Source organism: Mus musculus, chromosome 2 (genome assembly GCF_000001635.26).
Source record: "Mus musculus strain C57BL/6J chromosome 2, GRCm38.p6 C57BL/6J".
Lineage (NCBI taxonomy): Eukaryota > Metazoa > Chordata > Mammalia > Rodentia > Muridae > Mus > Mus musculus.
In genome coordinates this window covers 172,916,992-172,923,062 of record NC_000068.7, presented here as the reverse complement: position 1 = coordinate 172,923,062, position 6,071 = coordinate 172,916,992, and the positions used below count along the sequence as shown (strand labels likewise).

At 49.6% G+C, this 6,071-nt stretch overlaps 1 protein-coding gene across 1 annotated transcript in view; it reads left to right on the top strand.

Moving 5' to 3' along the window:
- The window catches only part of Bmp7 (bone morphogenetic protein 7), a 72,310-nt gene that overhangs the window by 17,259 nt on the left and 48,980 nt on the right, over positions 1-6,071 (top strand). The gene's annotated exons all lie outside the window — the stretch shown is intronic.

Here is a 6,071-nt window from a genome sequence, read left to right as displayed (position 1 = left end):
TTTGTTTGTTTGTTTGTTTGTTTTTTTAAGATAGGGTTTCTCTGAGTAGCCCTGGCTGTTTTGGAACTCTGTAGACTAGGCTGGCCTCAAACTCACAGAGGTCTGCTTGCCTCTGTCTCCTGAGCATTGAGATTAAAGGCAAACTTTCCCAGTCGCTAGGATTCCAGGCACGAGCCACTGTTAATCCCCTTTTGCTTTTCTGTACTTTGGAGCCCTGCAGTGCACTGTGGGGTGTGGCAACATTATGACCTCATCCTACTTAACTCTAATAACCCTGCCCACCTGTGCGATACCCACAGACCAATCCAAGTGCTGCTCAAGAGTGGCCAGGAGCAGAAGGGGTCGGGGACAAAGCTGCCCTGACTGGGAGAGACTGGTTTAGCGGACTGCCATCATGACTGATATTGTTTTCCAGGGTTCTTCTGTTAGATGAGGATGGGACTGGGACCAGATAGCCCTGGGTATCTGGATCCCCATCTGGGAACGTGAACGACAGGCCAAGGCAGACCACCGGCTCGTGAGGGAGGAAGGCCCTAGACCAGAGACCAGTCTTTGCTCTCGGCTCTTTTCATTCTGGGTCTTTTTAGGCAAACAACTGGCCCAGCCCTGGAGAGATAATTAGACCCATCTTTCCCCCTTCTCCACCCGAGCCCAAACCCTCAGCTTCATCCAGTTTACAATGATGACATTGTTTGAGCTGTGCTGTGCACATGTGGACATTGAAGTGTTTAATCTTGCAGCGGAGACTTCATTCTCAGCCCTGCCTCTGTCCTGACATCTCTGTAGGCTGCAGGCTTAGGACAGAATGACCCTGCCTCCCAATGCCAGAGCAGAAAGACACCCCCCCCCCCCAATGCACAGCAGAACGCCCCCTCCCAATGCCAACAGCCCTGTGCTCAGAAGGAGGCTTTGTCTCCAAAGACCCTGTTGGAGAGCTGCTGTGGGGACTTTGGCGGCCTGATGGTTACCACAAGTACTCGGTGGCCTTCCAAAGCTGAAGTGGCAGTGAGGTGGATGGGAACTTTCGGGGAGCTCCAAAGGTTCTGCACATCTGGGTTCCCTGCTCAGATGCCTCCCCAGTACAAGGCTGGCTGTGACTCGGGGTGGTGGGGGCTTGGCCCTGGCCTGTGGGCCTCCAGGTCTCTGTGGCTGCAGCCAGAGACTTCATACTGAGCTCTAGTGTTCTCAGCTGTGAGACACACCGGCCTTGGAGCAGGAGTCTTCTAAGCATCAAAGATGGGACGTGTGGGATAGAGGTGGGGTATCCAGGCCAGAGAAAGAGAGAGAGAGAGAGAGAGAGAGAGAGAGAGAGAGAGAGAGAGAGAGAAAGAGAGAGAGGCTGTGTATATGTGTGGAGTGTGTGTGTGTGTGTATGTGGGGGGTGTTTGTGTGTGTACATGTCTATGTATGGTGTGTGTGTGGGTGTGTTGTATGTGTGCATATATGTGTGTATAGGGTGTTGGTGTGTGCTGTGTGTGTCTGGTATGTGTGGTGTGTATGGTGTGTGTGGTGTGTTTGTGTGTATGGTTGTTGTTGTGTGTTGTCTTGTATGTGTGTATATATGTGTGTATAGAGTGTTGGTGTGTGCTATTTGTGTGTGTGTGGACTCTCTGTGTGTGGTGTGTGTGTGTGTAGTATGTTTGTGTGGATGGTCTTTGTGTGTATGTATGTAGAGTAGGGGGTGTTTTATGTGATTGTGTGTGTAAGGTGTTTATGGGTGTATATGTGTATATGTGGAGTGTGTGAGGGTATGTTTGTATGTGTATGTGTGTAGGGTCTGTGTGTGTCTGTCTGTCTGTGTATGTATGTATGTATGTATGTATGTATTAAGACTGGAGGTTAACCTAAGGTATCATGTCTCAGAATCTGTCCTTTTTAATTTTGAAGACAAAGTATCTAACTGTGACCTGAAACTCAGCATTAAGTTGAGCAAGACTGACTGGCCAGTAAGCTACACAGACCACCTGTCTCACCCCCCTAGTGCTGTGGTCACAGGTTCATGTGGCTGTGTCTGGCTTTTCCACATTGGTCCTGGGGGTGGTCCTTCCTAGCCGAGAAGGTCCTGAAGACAGTGGCTGCCCACCTCACACCTGTCAGCTGCAGTGGCCGCTTGCTAACAGAATGAATGGAAGCAGTCTCTGGTGACATTCCCACACCCATTATATCCTTGAGGAATCTCAAGGACATTGCTGAGTGGATGAGCCAGTCACAGGACAGACTCTGATAGGGGGTCCTCAGAGGAGTTCGCCATGACGGGAAGTCACGCAGTCCTCAGTCTCTAGGGCTGAGGAAGTTGAGAATGACGTGAGCATTTAGGGGGAACAGAGTTTCACCTTTTCCAGATGAACAGTTCTAGATACAGCCGAGTGTGACTGTGTCCCGCACAACTGAATGGCTGGCTTACAGGTGGTGAGGCAGTGCTTTGTCACCCACATCTTCCCATGTGAACATTAAAGTCGAACGAGCGGCTGTTGAGGACTAGAGAGATAGCCGAGCAGTTAAGAACACTCACTGCTCTTGCACAGGATCCGAGTTCACTTCCCAGCGCCCACAAACCACCTGTAACTAACTCCAGGTCCAGGTAGATCCAATCAACACCTTCTTGCCTCTACAGAGTGCATAGGCATACACACATATGGCATACATTCACACACACACACACACACACACACACACACACACACACACGGACAATCTTTAAAAATCACCAACTGTGGTTTTGTGTTGCTTGGACTAGAGGCCACCTCAGAAAAGATACTGACCAGCCAGGGCCTCGAATACAAGCCTAGGCTTCCGAGAGCCTTGGGTTGACTGATGAGGTGGGCATGGAAACTGTTTCCTAGCAAACCTGTCTCCTCCCTCCCCCAGGACAATGTGGACATCCTGGCCTCTCCCCTATGGCGCCGCCCTGTTAAAATGATTTGGGGACTGACCTGTCATTGGTCTGTGAGGCCTACAGGCTCAGAGGAGACAGCCAGGTGCGAGAGAAACCATGATTGTTGGTGTGTGTGTATGTGTGTGTGTGTGTGGTCATTTATATGCAGACCTTTCTCTATGTTGGAGCCATGAGCGTGTAACAGTCTTCTGTAGATGGGGTCTTTTGCATGCAGGAAGTCATCGGTCTGTGGGCTGCGATCTGGTCCTGAGTAGATGAGCTCTCCAGGGAGGCTGCAGAACGTGAGGAAGCCAAGCTTGAGTGTAGGGAATTCTTGCAAGGTGGTCAGAAGAGGGCAGGGCAGCTCAGCAGTTAGGACCAAGAAGAGATGACTGGGAGTCAGGAGGGCCCCTAACAGTTCCTATGAGGGAGAAAGGAAAGGTGGTATCCAAAGGCAAGAGTCATGTGTTCAGTGCTACCTCCTGGAGGCCAGGAAGATATGGCTGGCCATTTGTGTCCCAGCTGGTTGCAGTATGGTCTTTTTGACCTTGCTTGGGTAGAGATATTGGTGTGTGCACTGGAAGCGCCTTCCTGAGGTGGTGAAGGCACAGGAACTGGCTGCCCATAGAAGTACTTTCAGGCCGTGTGTCTTCCTCCTGAGCCTCAGCTCCTGTGTAGATCCGTGCTTCCCTGTTTCCTTCATAGGACTGACCTCCTGTGGGTCATGTTCCATGTGCTACCTTCATAAACCTCCCTGGCGCTTTGGGAGAAAGAGTATTATCTTAGAGTTTCTATTGCTGCGATGGAACATCATGACCAAAATAACTGGGGGAGGAAAGGGTTTATTTGAATTACATTTCCACATCACTGTTCATCATGGAAGGAAGTCCAGACAGGAACTCAGACAGGCAGGAACCTGGAGGCAGGAGCTAATGTAGAGGCATGGAGGAGTGTTGCTTATTGGCTTGCTCAGCCTGATTTCTTACAGAACCCAGGACAACTAGCCCAGGGATGGCCCCACCCGCAATGGGTTGGGCTCTCCCACAGCAGTCACTAGTTAATGCCCTCTAGGCTTGCCTACAGCCTGATCTTCCCATTGAAGCATCTTCTATTCATTCATTCATTCATTCATTCATTCCTTTGTTTGTTTGTTTTTGGAAGCTTTTTTAAAAAAAATTGGGATCCCCTCCTCTCAAATGACTTTAGCTTTTGTCAAGTTGACACAAAACTATGCAGCACAAGTCTGCACACACTGCTACCATCAAAAAAACGCACTCTCGGTGTCAGAGAAGAGGCAGAAGTGGTGGATCTCTGAGTCTGAGGCCAGCCAGATCTACAAAGTGGGTTCCAGGACAGCCAGGGCTACACAGGGAAATCATGTCTGGAAAGATCAACAACAACAACAAAAATCCTGGTTTGGAGGATCCCCCTCTCAGGACCCATAGAACAGGGATTCAGATGTAATCGAACTGTGGCATTTTATGCAGCCATGAGCATTCACTGTAAGAGAGAAGCATTATAAGCACACAAAGGAAGTCAGATGCAGAGGAACCTACACCATGCTGTCATTCCTGCCAGAGTCTAGAAACAGACAAAACCAGCCCCCGGCTGGAGGATCTAGGCTAGGCAAGGCTGGTGCTCTCTGCTGATCATCCAGAGGGGCTCCCACCAGGAGTACTTATGTGACAGTCCCCTGAGTTACATATGTGATTCATGAACACAACACACATATGTACACATATATACATGAACACAACACACATAAGTACACATGTATACATGAACACAACATACATATGTACACATGTATACATGAACACAACACACATATGTAAACATGTATACATGAACACAACACACATATGTACACATGTATACATGAACACAGCACACATATGTACACATGTATACATGAACACAACACACATATGTACACATGGATACAAGGTGAAGTCTGTTAAACAAGCAAGTATAGCATCTCACCAAACTGTTCTCAGCACGGATGTGTTGGCAAAGGTCTCCAGTTTGGCAGGTCCTGGTTTGAATCCCAGCTTTGTCACTCCAGGCAGGCTCTTAGACACCTTGGGGGTCTCCGGTGCATGTTTGCCCATTGCTGGGTCACGCTCCCCTCCTAAAGTGACTTGGGCATGTGGGCTGGTTAATTTTAACTACCAATAGACACTGCCTGGAATCACCTGTGAGTTGGCCTGTGAGCTTGTCTGTGGAGTACCGTCTTAATTGCTAATTGTAGAAAGACCAAGTCCTCTGTGGGTGTTGGCATTCCATAGGCAGGGAGACCCTGCCTACAGAAGAATGTAGAAAGCCAGCAGGCAGTGAGGGTACATTCATTTTCTCTGCTCTTGTCTGTGACCCAGCTCTTGACTCTGACTTCCCTGCTATGATCGACTGTAACCTGGAATTGTAAGCCAAATAAGTTGCTTTGTGTCAGGTTGTCTTCTCAGCAACAGAAATGAAGCTAGGCAGGATGGGAGGAAGTAGCAGATGACAGGGACTATCCTAAGCTTCCTGCCTTGCCTCCTTATCCTGGGGTCACCCCGCTAGCTCCCCACGTGCAGGAGACTGCCTTGCTCAGCAGCTGCTGCAAAGGGAACTTTTCCTTCTCTGTTCTGTCAGGAAACCCGAGGGCCTGGTGGCATCCCAGACTCCTCTCTGACATGTGCAAGCTGGTCTTTCCCGTGTGCTGATGTAGAAGGGGTGTGCTCCTTGTGGGATGAAGAGTGGGCAGGAGGAGAGCTGACATCAGAAGACACATGAGGGGTTTCTGGGGACTTCTCTCTGAGCAGCTCTTGATCCCTTTTGGTTCGGGGCCGGGTATGAGCTGTGTGCTGTGGCTGCTCATGGCGTATTTCTCTTCCCACCTGTGAGGTCGATGCCTCCGTGTTGGCCATTGAACTCTCTCTCAATGGTATCGTTTACACCACAGGAATTGGCAAGCCCTTCTGAGAGCCGGTAATATCACCAGCCCGCCGTGACCAGACACCTTTAATTTCTAAAAGCATATTTAGTCATTTTTCTATGCAGCCAGGGCTGAGGACCGCACTGTCAGACACTGTCCCAGGACAGGTCTAGCAAGGCCTGTGTTCACCGGTGACAGTTACCTCGCCATAACATTATCAGTCGCTTATGTAAATGTGGTCTCATTTTCCATTTGGTGGAACTGAGTTTCAGATGGGAT